Genomic DNA, 16,788 nt, shown 5'->3' with positions numbered 1-16,788 from the left:
ACCCATTAACTTACCCTCAAGATATTCTAAGATTCTCAAGGCTGTTCATTTGAAACTAAGCTGGTGACTTTTAAAATCTCACCTCAACGCCAAGACCAAGGTGCGAGGGCTTATTGAGATCATCTCCAATGCAGCAGAGTACGAGAACATCCCCATCCAGCACCATGAAGACAACTTCCTGAGGCAGTTGGCTCAGAAGGTCCCCCGCAAGCTGAATAACCCTAAGTTCAACGATCTGCACATCAAGACCAACCTGCCCTTGCAGGCTCACCTGTCCTGCATGCAGCTGAGTGCTGAGTTGTAGTCAGATACGGAGGAAATCCTTAGTAAGGCAATCTGGCTCGTCCAGGCCTGCATGGATGTCCTCTCCAGCAATGGGTGGCTCAGCTCTGCTCTGGCAGCTATGGAACTGGCCCAGATGGTCACCCAAGCCATGTGGTCCAAGGACTCATACCTGAAGCAGCTGCCACACTTCACCTCTGAGCATATCAAACGTTCCACAGACAAGGGAGTGGAGAGTGTTTTTGACATCATGGAGATGGAGGATGAAGAACGGAATGCAATTCTTCAGCTGACTGACAGCCAGATTACAGATGTGGCTCACTTTTGTAACTGCTACCCTAATATCGAACTATCTTAGAAGGTGGTGGATAAGGACAGCATCTGCAGTGGCGGGCCTGTGGTGGTGCTGGTGCAGCTGGAGCAAGAGGAGGAAGTCACAGGCCCTGTCATTACGCCTCTCTTCCCGCAGAAACGTGAAGAGGGCTGGTGGGTGGTGATTGGAGACGCCAAGCCCAATAGCCTCATCTCCATCAAGAGGCTGATCCTGCAGCAGAAGGCCAAGGTGAAGTTGGACTGTGTGGCCCCAGCCACTGGTGCCCATGACTACACTCGTACTTCATGAGTGATGCTTACATGGGATGTGACCAGGAGTCCAAATTCAGCATGGATGTGAAAGAAGCCGAGACGGACAGTGATTCAGATTGAGTCCTGAGGCATTTACTCGTGGGTAAAGGAGAGTTGAGCCTGAATTAGGAATGTGTACATTGTAGGGATCCTGGTGGTTATGGGGACCAGGTCTGTGGGCCTGAGGTCCGGCCAGCCAGGGCTGGTGCTGTCCCCGCCCACCTCCACTTCCTTTTCCCTTGTTCACACTCTGGATCCAGTGACAGCAGGTGTCATGGGTCAAGCATAAATCATGTATGGCATTTTCAGGCACGTTACCGGTAGTTCCTTTTGAGTCTGACATTCTAATAAAATAATTTGTAGAAACCAAAGCTAAATAAATAAATAAATAGATTTTATTACCATCAAGCCAAACATCAGAGGGGCAAATAAGTACATTACGCCCTATGCACACTGATATTTTACTATATTTAACAAAGATATGAGGCTCATTTTTAAAAGTATGAGGGACAAAAGGGCTCATGGCCTTGGCTTTACATGTTTCCAAGTTGTTATTAATATTACCATCCATTACTCACCTCTACAGAGAAATACTTCTCAATTAAGCTTAACGAAGCCTTATACACAGACTCATTTTCATGGTTTTATAGAGCTTCAATTTTGTCTAAGCCTCCACATTCTTCAATCATTATACTAAGTTTCTCAGTTTCACCTAGTTTCTCAGCAGCCTAAAAAAAAAAAAAAAATCCAAGTTTACTGGCATATACTCTGAATGTTTTAATGAAGAAAACATCGAAAATTTGAATATTGATATGTCAGGCAGAAATAAGCACCTTAACAGTTCCTTCATCAAGCCTATCATAGTTTTATGTCCATTTTATATTTTGTTGAAACTCAGTGTGATTGGATCTGTACCTCCTCTTAGCAGTACTTCAACTGGAGCCAGAGATCTTACAATCAGTAGCTCTCAACCTTTTCTATGTATCAAAATGACATGGGCCACTTTTTTTTTCTTTTTTTCTTTTTTTGAGATGGAGTCTCACTCTGTTGCCCAGGCTGGAGTGCAGTGGCGTGAAGTCGGCTCACTGCAAGCTCCACCTCCCAGGTTCATGCCATTCTCCTGCCTCAGCCTCCTGAGTAGCTGGGACTACAGGTGCCCGCCACCACACCCAGCTAATTTTTTGTATTTTTAGTAGAGACGGGGTTTCACCGTGTTAGCCAGGATGGTCTCGATCTCCTGACCTCGTGATCCGCCAGCCTCAGCCTCCCAAAGTGCTGGGATTACAGGCGTGAGCCACCGCGCCCGGCCCACGTGGACAACTTTCAAGACAACACTACATTCCAGTTCAACTGGTCTGCTATGGGAACAGGGGCGTATTGTTTTGTAAAGCATCCTATATCATCAGAAGGTGTAGTCAAGGTGTCTAAGGGCAAAGACGGCCTATAGAGTGCTAAACTAAATGTCTCCGAACAGAATGTGTGTTGGTATTAAGGATTTACTGGGCATATGGAATGGTATGTAGGTTAGTTTTTCTTTAAATTTTCAACTTTTAAGAGATACATAAATATCTATAGATGAAATAACAGATTTGCTTCAAAATAACTTAGGGGATTAGATGAAGGGAAGAAGAAATACTGGCCACATATTGACAAATTATTTATACACAGTGACAGATACACCAGCATCCATTATTGTAGGCTCAATTTTTTTTTTTTTTTTTTTTTTTTTGAGACAGTTTCACTGTTGTCACCCAGGCTGGAGTGCAATGGCATGATCTTGGCTCACTGCAACCTCCGCCTCCCAGGTTCAAACAATTCTCCTGCCTCAAGCTCCTGAGTAGCTGGAATTACAGGTGCCCGCCACCATGCCTAGCTAATTTTTTTTATTTTTAGTAGAGACAGGGTCTCATTATGTTGGCCAGGCTGGTCTTGAACTCCTGACCTCATGATCCACCTGTCTTGACCTCCCAAAGTGCTGGGATTACAGGCGTGAGCCAACACACCCAGCCTGTAGGCTCAACTCTTATAGTAAAAATTTCTAGAATTCAAAGTTTCTAGAAGGGCTTACCTACCACCAATCACTATGACAAAGTGTCATATGCTGGTATGCCTGGATCAATTAGGGGTGGAACCAGAAGAAAAATATAATTAAGTCTTTCAAAAACAATTTTTTTTTTTGAGACAGAGTTTCACTCTTTCGCCCAGGCTGGAGTGAAGTGACGCGATCTTGGCTCACTGCAACCTCCGCCCCCCGCCCAGGGTTCAAGCGATTCTCCTGCCTCAGCCTCCCAAGTAGCTGGGATTATAGGTGCCCGCCACCAGGCCTGGCTAATTTTTGTATTTTTAGTAGAGACAGGGTTTCGCCATGTTGGCCAGGCTGGTCTCGAACTCCTGACCTCAGGTGATCCACTCACCTCAGCCTCCCAAAGTGCTAGGATTACAGGCGTGAGCCACCGCATCCAGCCAAGTCATTCAAATTTAATTTCACCAAAATTCAGTATGAAATTGGGAAATTAAATCAACCAAGTAAACAGGTGTGATGAGTCCACGTAAGCGCCTGACTTCGATTCAGGTCACATCATCACTTGTCATCTCTTTTATATCTTTTATAATGCCTGCCACATTTTTAATCAAAGGTATGGCCCACATAAACAGGCTTTCTGATTCTGTGGCTTACTAGTGAGTAAACTTACAGCTGCCCTCCCCCAAGTCTAAATAGCAAACCAATTATTATCAAGTCCAAATTCAAACAAAGCCACCTTGATAGGACATACCTGAAAGATATTTGAAATGGCATCCAGGATAACCAGAATAATCTTCGTATCTTTTGCAGCTAAGAGGTTCATCAATGGTTCTATTATGCCACAATGAACGAGGTACACAATCTGTTCAACTGTAGAGTTGGTCACGGCCCATACAGCTTCCTTTTATGTCTTAAAATTCTGCCTATTAAACATAAGGAAATGGTTTTATTTCAGAACAGTTGCACAAATAAGATTCCAAGAGTACTTTTTCACAAAAACAATGACTGAAAGTACCAAGGTTCTATCCAACCTTAAGGTTAGGGTTACTGGGTATTTTTCCACAAAGGACTCCAAGTAGAACCCAAGATTCTTGCACGTGAAGAAGCTTATCAAGCACAGCTTTCTATAAATACTAAAAATGACTTGATTAAATCCTAAGACTTCGTTACCTTAGAGAGAACACTGACAAGGAATGGGACTAATCCATGATTCACAACTTGCTGTATCTGGTCCTGACAGCCAGCTGTGATGTTTGACATTGTCCATGTAGCTTCCTTCTGAATGCTAGTTTTGGGGTTGGTGAGCAGGCTGGGAAAGACGGTGAGTGCCCCTGCATCAGTCACAACCTGATGTCTGTTCATCTGTACCAGTGACAATATTCCCTGTGGCTTTTAGGGCAGGAGTCTGAAAAGGAAAAAATGTTGATGCTGGTTACCTTAATTTTTCCCAGCACTTCAGAAATTCTGTACCCTAAAAGTTTTAACAAGAGGCTCATCATGACCTGAAATAGGCAATATTTCAATATTAGTATCAACTGATTATGCATTTTTTTTTTTTTTTTTTTTTGAGACAGGAGTCTTGCTCTTGTCACCCAGGCTGGAATGCAATGGCATGATCTTGGCTCACTGCAGCCTCCGCCTCCCAGGTTCAAGCAATTCTCCTGCCTTAGCCTCCCAAGCAGCTGGGATTAAAGTGTGTGCCACCATGTCCAGCTAATTTCTTTGTATTTTTAGTAGAGATGGGGTTTCACCATGTTGGCCAGGCTAGTCTCGAACACCTGACCTCAGCTGATCCACCCGCCTCAGCCTCCCAAAGTGCTGGGATTATACAGGCGTGAGCCACCTCGCCCAGCCCTGATCATGCTTCTTATACTTAGGTCCTAATCTACAAGTAAATAACTTACCACAATTGGCAATTCAGAAGCTCCTAGAAGCTTCACAAGTTCGGGCACAACTCATGTTTTCACGACCATGTCAGTTCGTTCATTTGGACCATCAGTAAGGTAGGAAATAGCCCAGCAGTATCTGCTAATACTTCTGGATCATCATGATGCAGGAGCCGAACTAAGGTAGGAAGAATCTGCTCAACAGCATCTATCGGGGGTGCGGGATTCTTGTTGCGGCAAAGATTTGAAAGCGTCCAGGTAAGATTACGTAAGTAGCCATGCTGGGGGAAATAAACAGGCAATGAGAGGTTCTGTCTTTTGAGAAGATGGGGGAAATTAGAATGAAGAAGTGAGTAACTTTACTTAAATGTTAGTAACTTACTGCTCAAGATGACATATCAGGAACTGCAAGGAGAGCCAACAGTGGGTCAACTGCATCGTACTTAATAACCAAGTCTCGGAACACTGAGCCATCGCCTGAAAAAAAAGGCAAGATTAATTTTATTACCTTGTCCAGCACTATCAACGTTCAGTGACTGAATGCACCAGCAAAAACTCCCAAACTTACTTAGATGCCCCTCTGCTGCCTTTGTAAAGACGACACTTTCATTCCTAATAAGGGCTTGAAAGCAAGCTCAAAACTTGACAAAGTTGCTATTACTTATAACAAGGCCTTTCTTCCAACTCATTATGCTTAGATACATTCAGTTAAAAGAACTTCAAGTCCAAGTATCTGCAATGTTTCCTAGAGCCCAGACAGCTCGTTCACTGATGTGAGCGTGGGGAGATGCCGACAGAGAAATGAATGCGGGGATGGCACCTCCATCTACCACAGCCTTGGTTTGTTCTGATGTCCCAGAAGCAATGTTAGTGAGTGCCCAAGCAGATTCAAACTGAATGGGACTACAATCAGTTCTGCCCAAGAAGGACACAAATTTCGGAATCAAACCAGCCCGGATTATGTTGTCTATGGGGGGCTGTTTTTCTCTGGAAAGTAGTTTCCTAAAGGGGAACAAAAAGGGAAATAAAAGTTGAAAGTGATTAACAAAAGGAGTTTGTGTAAAAACCAATTTAAAATGCAATTCAAGAGTTTAGAACTTCAGACAACCTTTTAAGTAAATCACTAAATGCTGACACATTCTGGAACCTAAGAGAAGCTGAACAGATTACTTGTATGGTGCTATATATGCAGTATAATTAACTACCATTTTTCCAAAAATTAATGTAGATTACCCTCCTCTGCATCCCTGAAGAAATCTAGTCCAGATCTTGTCACTTTAAAAAAAAAACTTTTGACAATCTGACAAGGTAATACTCTCATTGTTAATTGAATTTGTTCTCCCTGATAGTTGTGGTTAAGCACTTTTTGTTTTTTGAGACAGGATCTCACTCCACCCAGGCTACAGTGCAGTGCCACGATCACAGCTCACTGCAGCCTCCACCTCCTGGGCTCAAGCAATCCTCCCACCTCAGCCTCCTTAGTAGCTGGGACGACAGGTGTGCACCACCACACCGGGGTAATTTTTTTTTATTTTTTGTAGAGGTGGGGTCTCACCATGTTGCCCAGGCTGGTCTCAAACTCCTGAGTTCAAGTAACCCACCCTTTGGCCTCCCAAAGTGCTGGGATTATAGGCATGAGTCACCGTGCCCAGCCTAGAACTTTTTAATGATCATTTACCATTGAAATTTGTTCTGTCAAGCTGTAGAAATTATTAATCCTTTCTATTATATCATAACTATCTGTGTATGATGGGAGGTAAAGGTCAAATTATACTTATCTCCTAAATGGATCTATCATTTTAAATGGATGTCTCAATCCCACTTACTATGTATTTCTTCCTTCCCCTACCAGTGACTTGAAACATTACTTTGATAAAAACTTTATGGGCAGGTGCAATGGCACACACCTGTGATCCCAGCACTTCAGGAGGCTGAGGTGAGAGGATTGCTTGAACCCAGGCATTCGAGACCAGCCTGGGCAAAATAGCAAGGCCCCCCTCTCAAACAAATTAATAAATAAGAAACTATTTGGCTTATGGCTGGCTGACCTAATCTTTCCTTACACTATCTGTCTGTCCATTCCTGCCCACTCCCCCCAAAAAATATCTAAAAACACGAATTTCTTAGGCTACCCAGGCTATCGCAGACAAGACTTATCTGGCAGCTTGAGTAGCTTGGAGCTGATTTTCCATATTGCTGCTATTTATGCCTTTGACAATGTCATCAACAGACCAATTTACAGTGCCCTAGAAGAAAGATGAAATTTTGCGCATTATCATTAAGATTAAATACAAACAATAAAATCCACACTTAACCACTGTGAAGGCAAGTATAAACATCGTTAGGCTTATAGCCAGCTACTAAAAATTTAGCCCTACATTTAATTTTGCCTGTTAAAGATTCATTATTTTATATGTAGAAGAGTTTCCAAACTTGGTGTCAGGACTCACTGGAGTCTCAAGTTATGGAGTATCCAAGTGTTTTCTTGCTAAAACAGGCAGCTTTGAACAATTTAGAAAATGAACTAGAAGGCCAGGCACGGTGGCTACACCTGTAATCCTAGCACTTTGGGAGGCTCAGGAGGGAGGATGGGTTGAGCTCAGGAGTTCGAGACCAGCCTGAGCAACATAATGAGACCTCCCCTTCTACAAAAAATAAAAAAATAAAAAATTATCCAGGCATGGTGTGTGCGCCTGTCACCATGCAAGACATTGTCTCAAAAAAAAAAAAAAAAAAAAAGAATCAGAGCAGACTGAAGATTATTCCTACATTAATCTCAATCACTTGCATTCAGATATACTTTGAGGGAGAAAGACATGAAGTTATAAGCAACATTCTGAGGATTTTCATATCTAATTTTATAATCTATGTATTTCCATGGTTGAGTGTTGTTGCAAATATAAGTGGGTTATGTGTGGCCGGGCACAGTGGCTCACGCCTGTAATCCCAGCACTTTGGGAGGCCGAGGTGGTGGATCACCTGAGGTCAGGCGTTCGAGACCAGACTGGGAAACATGGTGAATCCCCGTCTCTACTAATAATGCAAAAATTAGCCAGATGTGGTGGCGATCCCCTGTAATCTCAGCTACTTGAGAGGCTGAGGCAGGAGAATTGCTTGAATCCAGGAGGCAATGGCTGCAGTGAGCTGAGATCACTCCAGCCTGGGCAACAGAGCAACACCCATCCCCTGCCCCCCCCCCCCCCAAAAAAATGTTTTATGTTGTGAATCACAGTAGAAAGGAGGTTTGAGAACCAATGCTACCCATAATTCAAAAAGACAGTATCCCTGTCTCTCCAGGAGATTGACACCTAACAGAGAAAATGTGACAAGTAGACAAACAGCATAAAACAAGTGGTAAACAGATGTGTTACACAGCATTTACTCCCCATTTTGGGTGCAGAACCAGGACGCTAGAGAATCCTGAGAAAGGAGTGTCTTTCCTGCTAGGCTACGGAGTGCTATAAGGAGAAGATGAACTTTGAGTATTACTCATGTCTATTAGTATTAGTATCCTAGAAATAGAACATAGGTAGTATTCAATCAAAAAAAAAAAAAAAAGATAAATGTGGAGTGCTAAAGGGCTAAAGGAAGCATAATGTGGCTGGACGCAGTGGTTCACACCTGTAATCCCAGCACTTTGGGAGGCCAAGATGGGCAGATCACCTGAGGTGAGGAGTTCGACACCAGCCTGGCCAACACGGTGAAACCCCGTCTCTACTAAAAAAAAACAAAAATTAGTTGGGTGTGGTGGTGCACGCCTGTAATCCCAGCTAATCGGGAGGTTGAGGCATGAGTATCACTTGAATCCAGGAGGCAGAGGTTACAGTGAGCCAAGATGGCACCACTGCACTCCAGCCTCAGCGACAGAGTGAGACTTTGTCTCAAAAAAAAAAAAGAAAAAGAAGCATATATAGCATATTGTGAGAAAAAGAAGTAGGAGAGTGCCCAGTTATTTTTGGAAGATGAAAGATAAATTTGAAAATCTAAGAAAGGCCTACTTTGTGGAAGGTCTTCATGGAGTATGGATTATTATTATTATTATTATTATTTAGAGTTTCGCACTTGTCGCCCAGGCTGGAGTGCAATGGTGTGATCTTAGCTCACTGCAATCTCCGCCTCCCAGGTTCAAGCGATTCTCCTGCCTCAGCTTCCCAAGTAGCTGGGATTAGAGGCGCCCATCACCACACCCAGCTAATTTTTTTGTATCTTTAGTAGAGACACGGTTTCACTATGTTGGCCAGGCTGCTCTCAAACTCCTGACCTCAGATGATCCACCCATCTCGGCCTCCCAAAGTGCTGGGATTACAGGCGTGAGCCACCGTGCCCGGCCAGAGCATGGATTTTTATTTTTAGAGACAGGGTCTCACTGTCACCCAGCATGGAGTGTAGGGGAACAATCATAGCTCACTGCAGCTTCAAAATCCTGGGCTCAAGTGATCCTTCTGCCTCAGCCCCCTGAATACCTAGGACTAAAGACTGGCGCCACCATGCCCAGCTAACTTCTTATTTTTTGTAGAGACAAGGTCTTGCTATGTTGCCTAAGCCGGGCTCAAACTCCTGGCCTCCAGTGATCCTCCTATTTCAGCTTCCCAAAGTGCTGGAATTACAGGCGTGAACCATCATGCCCAGCTGGAGTATGGATTTTTTTATTTTAATTTTTTTTTCTTGAGACAGAGTTTCCCTCTTGTTGACCAGACTGGAGTGCAATAGCAAGGTCTTGGCTCACTGCAACCTCTGCCTCGCAGGCTCATGCAATTTGGAGTATGGTTTTGAGGAGAGAAAAAACACGTCCAAAGCAGTACTTTAGTAAAAATTTCAGAAAAATAGCATATGGCACAGAAAGAAGGAAATGATAAATTAGGAGGCTACTGTAAATATTTCAGGAGGAAAGTCCTAAACAAAGCTGGTGACAAATACAAAAAAATACAGAATACCAAAAAACACAGAAATAAACCAGAAATGGGCTGGGCGTGGTGGCTCCCACCTGTAATCCCAGCACTTTGGGAGGCCCAGGAGGGCGGATAACAAGGTCAGGAGTTCAAGACCAGCCTGGCCAACATGATGAAACCCTGTCTCTACTAAAAATACAAAAATTAGCCAAGCATGGTGGTGCGTACCTGTAATCCCAGCTACTCAGGAGGCTGAGGCAGGAGAATTGCTTGAAACTAGGAGACGGAGGTTGCAGTGAGCCGAGATTGTGCCACTGCACTGCAGCCTGGGTGACAGAGCAAGACTCCATGTGGGAAAAAGAAAAAAGAAACAAACCAGAAACTGGTTGGCTCTGGACACACTGGTCAGGTCAAGGTACCCAGCTAGTAGCTAGAAATAAATGCAGGGAAGTCTGAAGGAAGGTCAGAGCTAAAGGAAGATCCTAAATCAGCTTCAGTGGATTATGGAAGGCAGGAAAGAAGACAATTACTAATTGCGAACAGAGAAAAAGATCTTCACAGATAGTTAAAACCGTAAGACTAGAAATGTTAAGTTTACTTGAATTTCTAAGAAAAGTCCCTACTGATTTTCTGGAATTCATGTAGCTCATAATCTAAAATATATTTTTTTACCTGGTTGTTGCAGTTTTCCTGCAGCGGAGAAGTAGCATCATCAGGAAATGAGCTTACATTTCTCCTCTTCAGCATCTGGTCATCCTTCTCAGCTTTCCTCAGCTCCACATTGACCTCTATTCTGCGACGCCTCATTTCCTTGAGAAAAGATAACATGCCGTTTCACCTATCACATCAGTTTTTGTTGTTGAGTGAGGGCGTTTTTTTAAAAATCCCTAAGTTTTCACCCCTTTCCAAATGTCTTCCCATTTAAATACCACCACAGGAAAGCAACAGAAGGTACTCACTGTACTGTCCTTTCCCTTGTTCTTGAATCTGTGAAGACGGGCAGCTGGTGTGTTAGCATTCTTGTTGGTGGACACGGTTATGAGACAAACGGAGAAAGCTAAAAGATGGGGGAAGAGAAAAATATTTCCTGTATCATTTTCCTTTGTCAATAATAGTACCAAAGGAGAACTGAATTATCAAGCATCCACTGAATCCACACCTGTATACTAGAGGGGGGATCATCATGTTTTCAACACTATGAAATCATTTTAGCCAAAGGATAACTGTCTCCCTTCCATCTGAAGGGCTGAGACTTCCCGGAGCAGAGCTGTCCATCAGAAATAGAATGCAAGCTATATAAATTGAAACTTTCTAGTAGCCATTTTTTTGTTGTTTTGTTTTGAGATAGAGTCTCACCCTATCGCCCAGGCTGGAGTGCAGTGGTGCAATCTCGGCTCACTGCAACCTCTGCCTCCCAGGTTCAAGTGATTCTCCTGCCTCAGCCTCCCAAGTAGGTGAGACTACAAGCATGTGCCACCATACCCAGCTAAGTTTTGTATTTTTAGTAGAGATGGGGTTTCACCATGTTGGCCAGGTCGGTCTCTGTAGGGTCCAGCCCCACAGGGTTGGTGGGCTTCTCCCTGTGTGCGGCGACGAGACAGTGTAGAAATAAAGACATAAGACAAAGAGATAAAAGAAAAGACAGCTGGGCCCGGGGGACCACTACCACCAATGCGCGGAGACTGGTAGTGGCCCCGAATGTCTGGCTGCGCTGTTATTTATTGGATACAAAGCAAAAGGGGCGGGGTAAAGAGTGTGAGTCATCTCCAATGATAGGTAAGGTCACGTGGGTCACGTGTCCACTGGACAGGGGGCCCTTCCCTGCCTGGCAGCCGAGGCAGAGAGAGAGGGGAGACGAAGAGAAAGACAGCTTATGCCATTATTTCTGCATATCAGAGACTATTAGTACTTTCACTAATTTACTACTGCTATCTAGAAGGCAGAGCCAGGTGTACAGGATGGAACATGAAGGCGGACTAGGAGCGTGACCACTGAAGCACAGCATCGCAGGGAGACGGTTAGGCCTCTGGATAACTGCGGGCAAGCCTGACTGATGTCAGGCCCTCCACAAGAGGTGGAGGAGCAGAGCCTTCTCTAAACTCCCCCAGGGAAAAGGAGACTCCCTTTCCGGGTCTGCTAAGTAGCGGGTGTTGTTCCTTGACACTTTTCGTTACCGCTAGACCACGGTCTGCCTGGCAATGGGCGTCTTCCCAGATGCTGGCGTCACCGCTAGACCAAGGAGCCCTTCTGGTGGCCCTGTCTGGGCATAACAGAAGGCTCGCACTCTTGTCTTCTGGTCACTCCTCACTGTGTCCCCTCAGCTCCTATCTCTGTATGGCCTGGTTTTTCCTAGGTTATGATTATAGAGTGAGGATTATTATAATATTGGAATAAAGAGTAATTACTACCAACTAATGATTATTGATATTGATATATAATCATATCTAAGATCTATATCTGGTATAACTATTCTTGTTTTATATTTTATTATACTGGAACAGCTCGTGTCCTCGGTCTCTTGCCTCGGCACCTGGGTGGCTTGCCACCCACAGGTCTCAAGCTCCTGACCTCAGGTGATCCACCACCTCGGCCTCCCAAAGTGCTGGGATTATAGGCGTGAGCCACCATGCCCAGCCAAAAAAAATCCAAAATTAAAAAAACCCAATAAATAATAATGAACTTATACAAAATACCTTCTTAGCATCGAATGAGATGATCAAAAGGTTTCCTTTCTTTGACTTTTTTCTTTTCGAGACAGTGACTTGCTCTGTTGCCCAGGCTAGAGTGCAGTGGTACCATCTCAGCTCATTGCAACCTCTGCCTCCCGGGTTCAAGCGATTCTCCTGCCTCAGCCTCCTAGTAGCTAGGACTACAGACATGCACCACCGTGCCCCACTAATTTTTATATTTTTAGTAGAGATGGGGTTTCACCATGTTGGCCAAGCTGGTCTTAAACTCCTGGGCTCAAGTGATCCACTTGCCTTGGCCTCCCAAAGTGCTGGAATTACAGGCATGAGCCACCACGTCCAGCCTTTCTTTGACTTCTTAAAATAGTATGGTATTAGTAATCTCCTAGTATTGGAGATTGGTGTCTAAGGTGAAGCCAATTTAGCCATGGTTTCTTATTCTTTAAATTTACTACTGAATATATCTGCATACCAATATTTTGAGATTTCTTATAGACATATCTATTTGCTATTAATTATTAATAATAAATAATAAAGGAGACAGGACCATAATTTTCTATTTGTCTATTTCTATTTATCAAATTTCCTAACAGTTTCACACTAACAGAAACAACAATCTGTAAATTTTCCTTTTTCTATTCTGGTAGAAAAGTTTAAATAGAACTATCTGGTTCCTGAAATTTAAGAAAAACCTTATGAAATCATCTGGTCCTGCCATCACCTTGATGACAGGTGCAGTGATAAACAACCAGAAATCCTTTCCCTGCCTAACAGTGTGGCTTCTGCCCTACTAAGGACTGAGATGACTGTGGCGTCTTTCCCAACCCTTCCCCACACCCAAAGGGAGCTCGGTGGGTCCCTTTCTGTGGCAGTGGGGATGGAAGGTGGGGCACGATCAGTTGGGGACTTTTATTCCACCATCTTGGTCCACTCTTTCTAGGTGGACCCCTTTCTTTGTAGATGTAGGAAATCTGAATACTATGTTAGTAGACCCTGTGAAGGCTTTAAAATTCCAAGTTCTAGTAAAAGAGAATCAGAAATATTGGTTAGTATGCCTCTTTTTTTATTCTTGATATTGGTTATTTGTGCTGTATTATTTTCCCCCCTTGATAATCTTATCAGAGGCTTGTAAAACATAATGGGATCTAAAGTATGTTTGTTTTCTATTTCATCACATTTGGTCATCTTTAATATTTTCTTTCTTTAGGCTGGCTCCTTGAGATGTACCCCTAGCTAATTAATTTGCAGTTTTTCTTTTCTAACATAAGCATTAAAGGCTAGTAATTTCTCCTAGAAGTCTTTAATTGCATCTCACAAATTTCAATATATGTAGTACTTTCATGAACATCCAGATCAAAATGTTTCCTGGTTTTCATTATGATTTACATTTGAGCACTTCTTATTTATTTAGAAGTATATTTCTTAGTTTCAAGCGTATGGCCCTTGCATTTCTTTAAAATTTTACAAATGTCTATATCCCTAAACAATACTGTAACATTGTGTTATCACACATGCTTTTAAACTCCACACAAATATATGTATTTTTAGTGATGGAACTGTTTTCTCTTTTTAAAAATTTTTATTTTATTTTAATTCAAGGGGTCTATGTGCACTGGGGGAACTCGGTTTCTAGTTACTCATTACCCGTAAACACTGTACCCAGTAGGTAATTTTTCAACCCTTATGCCCCTCCCACTCTCTCCAAATGTTTTCATTCTATTGTAAACTTATGAGGTTCAATCTCCACACTTGTTGCTCTAGTGTGTTTTTCACTGCTATGTAACAGTCCATTATGAAATGATGACACAATTTAAACATGCCTGATTTCATAATCAGGCATACTTAGGAATTGTTTCCAAATTTCACCATTATGAAATAATATTATAAGGAACACCCTGCTACAATGTCTTCTCATGTACACAGGGTAAAAGTTTCTCTACCATATCAGGAAGGAGTCAAATTGCATTTTTAACTTTGTTTTTGTCAAACCATTCTCTAAAATGTTATAGCAACCGTTGTACTAATTGCTCTCATATCAGAAATGTATCCTGACTATAATCCCAACACTTTGGTAGGCTGAGGCAGGCAGGTCACTTGAGCCTAGAGATTGAGAACAGCCTGGGCAACATAATGAGACCCCTTGTCTACAAAAAATACAAAAATTAGCCAGGCATAGTGGAATGCATCTGTAGTCCCAACTACTCGGGAGGCTGAGGTGAGAGAATAACCTTAGCCCAGGGAGGTCAGGGCTGCAGTGAGCTGTGATGGCGCCACTGCTCTCCAGCCTGAGTTGACAGACAAAAAATTAGCTGGGCGTAGTGATAGGCACCTGTAATCCTAGCTACTTCGGAGGCTGAGGCAGGAGAATCATTTGAATGCAGGAGGTGGAGGTTGCAGCGAGCTGAGAATGTGCCACTGCACACCAGCCCGGGCAACAGTGCAAGACTCCATCTCAAAAAAAAAAAAAAAAAAAGAAAGAACTAATAATATTCATTCATGTTTACAACTTATATAGGAAGAAAATGAGGCCAAAAGCAAAGTCTTCAATATGGCCTCTTAAATATATTAACTTTCATTATTAATAGGCTAATATTTCAAAAGGGAGTCCAATATTCATCATTTACAAGGCTCAGAATTCACTTACCTGGTATGTCCTAAAGATTCTCGCCATATTGGTAGCATCACAACTGGTTTAACTGCACACTCCAAAATGGCTAAAGCCAATGCAAATTCTCTGGGTTTGCTACACATCTGAACTGCCTTGATCCAATTTGCCCTATATTTCAGAAGAAATGAAAGAAATTATTTCACTAGGTTGATCTAAATTAAAAGCACAATAGTTGTAACTTTGATCTCCATCTGATTCCAGGGATAAAGACTCTGACTCCTAGAAATCCTCCGAATAGTGGTGTTGGTTCAGTAAGTTAGAAGTACACTCATGCCTCTAACATCCCGTCTGCTGACCACATTGACTTCATTCAACTCATTGGTAATGACGTTTTCAAGTGCACATCTACAACAATCATTTTATAAACATTTAGTATATTTACAGCAATAAATTAACCTTAGTTTCCTTTACCTACGTGATGCCCAGTTGGGATGAAGAAAGGATGAAGGGATGTCATTTTTTAATTGGGTGATAGTCAGTCTCAGAGTAGATATGGTAAGAACTTTGGACCCATGGACAGAACCGTTCCATTTGAACTCTCCTGCTGGAGTCAGACAGAATTTATGTGCAAGATGCCTTCTCTTATCATGATCTTCTCTGTGCTGGTGCTTATTCAAAGCAAATGAATTGGTGGAGTATTGATTGTGGTAGACACGATACTTCCCTTCTTGACCCAATTTAAAATAATTGTTGATATTTCCTTCCATGACCACTTCCTTTTTGGTGCTCAACCGTGAAATTTCTCCTTGAGAGTTAACTACCAGTACCTGACCAAAAAAATAAAAAGACTGCATTATTTATGTCAATCAAAGATATAAATTGTATCCAATCAACTGTCTTTCAATAATTAAAATTAATCATTCAAAGAAAGTTAAGATAAACCTTATGATAGAACTTTTGAAGTCTAAAAGCTAAGTTAAAAGCTAAAGCTAATTGTTTACAATTAAACAACCAAGATATGCCTGCAGAAAGAAAACTAACACATATTAAGTACCTATTACATGTCAGATACTATTATTCACTGCTTTCATGTATTAATACTTCAAATATACCCATGAAACCATACATATAAATTACTCACCTACCATTTTTTCAAGTTTATAACAAGTTTTTCAAGTGTATACTTAAGGGAAAAAGAAGGGCATCGCACGTACTCCCCCCAAAAAATATATTCCTAAAAACACCCTTTTGGGTCCTTTTATCATTCCAGCTATAATGTAAGACCCCACGGATACTTCAAAATAGTATTTTCAAACAGTTGATCCCAACTCTTTAGTGACTATGAAATAAATAGTGGGTCTTATTCAGCTTTTAAAAAAATAAAATGTAATGCAGCCGGGCACAGTGGCTCATGCCCGTAATCCCAGCACTTTGGGAGGCCAAGGCAGGCGGATCATGAGGTCAGTAGATTGAGACCACCCTGGCCAACGTGGTGAGACCTCATCTCTACTAAAAATACAAAACAATTAGCTGGGCATGGTGGCGTATGCCTGTAGTCCCAGCTACTCGGGAGGCTGAGGCAGGAGAATCACTTGAACGAGGGAGGCGGAGGTTGTAGTGAACCGAGATCGCACCACTGCACTCTAGCCTGGCAACAGACCGAGACTCCGTCTCAAAAAAAAAATGTAATGCAATAGGCTAGCACAGAAAATATCAGAGTGCTTCCCACATAATAAGGTAAAACAGTATTTCAGAAAGCGTTTGAATATGTATATCGGGCTGCTATGAA

At 42.5% G+C, this 16,788-nt stretch overlaps 1 pseudogene; it reads left to right on the top strand.

The window, feature by feature from the left end:
- Positions 1–79: 79 nt before the first annotated feature.
- LOC116458380 (U5 small nuclear ribonucleoprotein 200 kDa helicase-like) lies at positions 80–1,063 on the top strand (annotated as a pseudogene).
- The last annotated feature ends 15,725 nt before the right edge of the window (positions 1,064–16,788 follow it).

Source organism: Hylobates moloch, unplaced genomic scaffold, assembly GCF_009828535.3.
Source record: "Hylobates moloch isolate HMO894 unplaced genomic scaffold, HMol_V3 SCAFFOLD_19, whole genome shotgun sequence".
In the NCBI taxonomy this organism is placed as follows: Eukaryota; Metazoa; Chordata; class Mammalia; order Primates; family Hylobatidae; genus Hylobates; species Hylobates moloch.
Note: the sequence above shows the minus strand (reverse complement) of the source record. Positions and strands in the feature narration are given on the sequence as shown.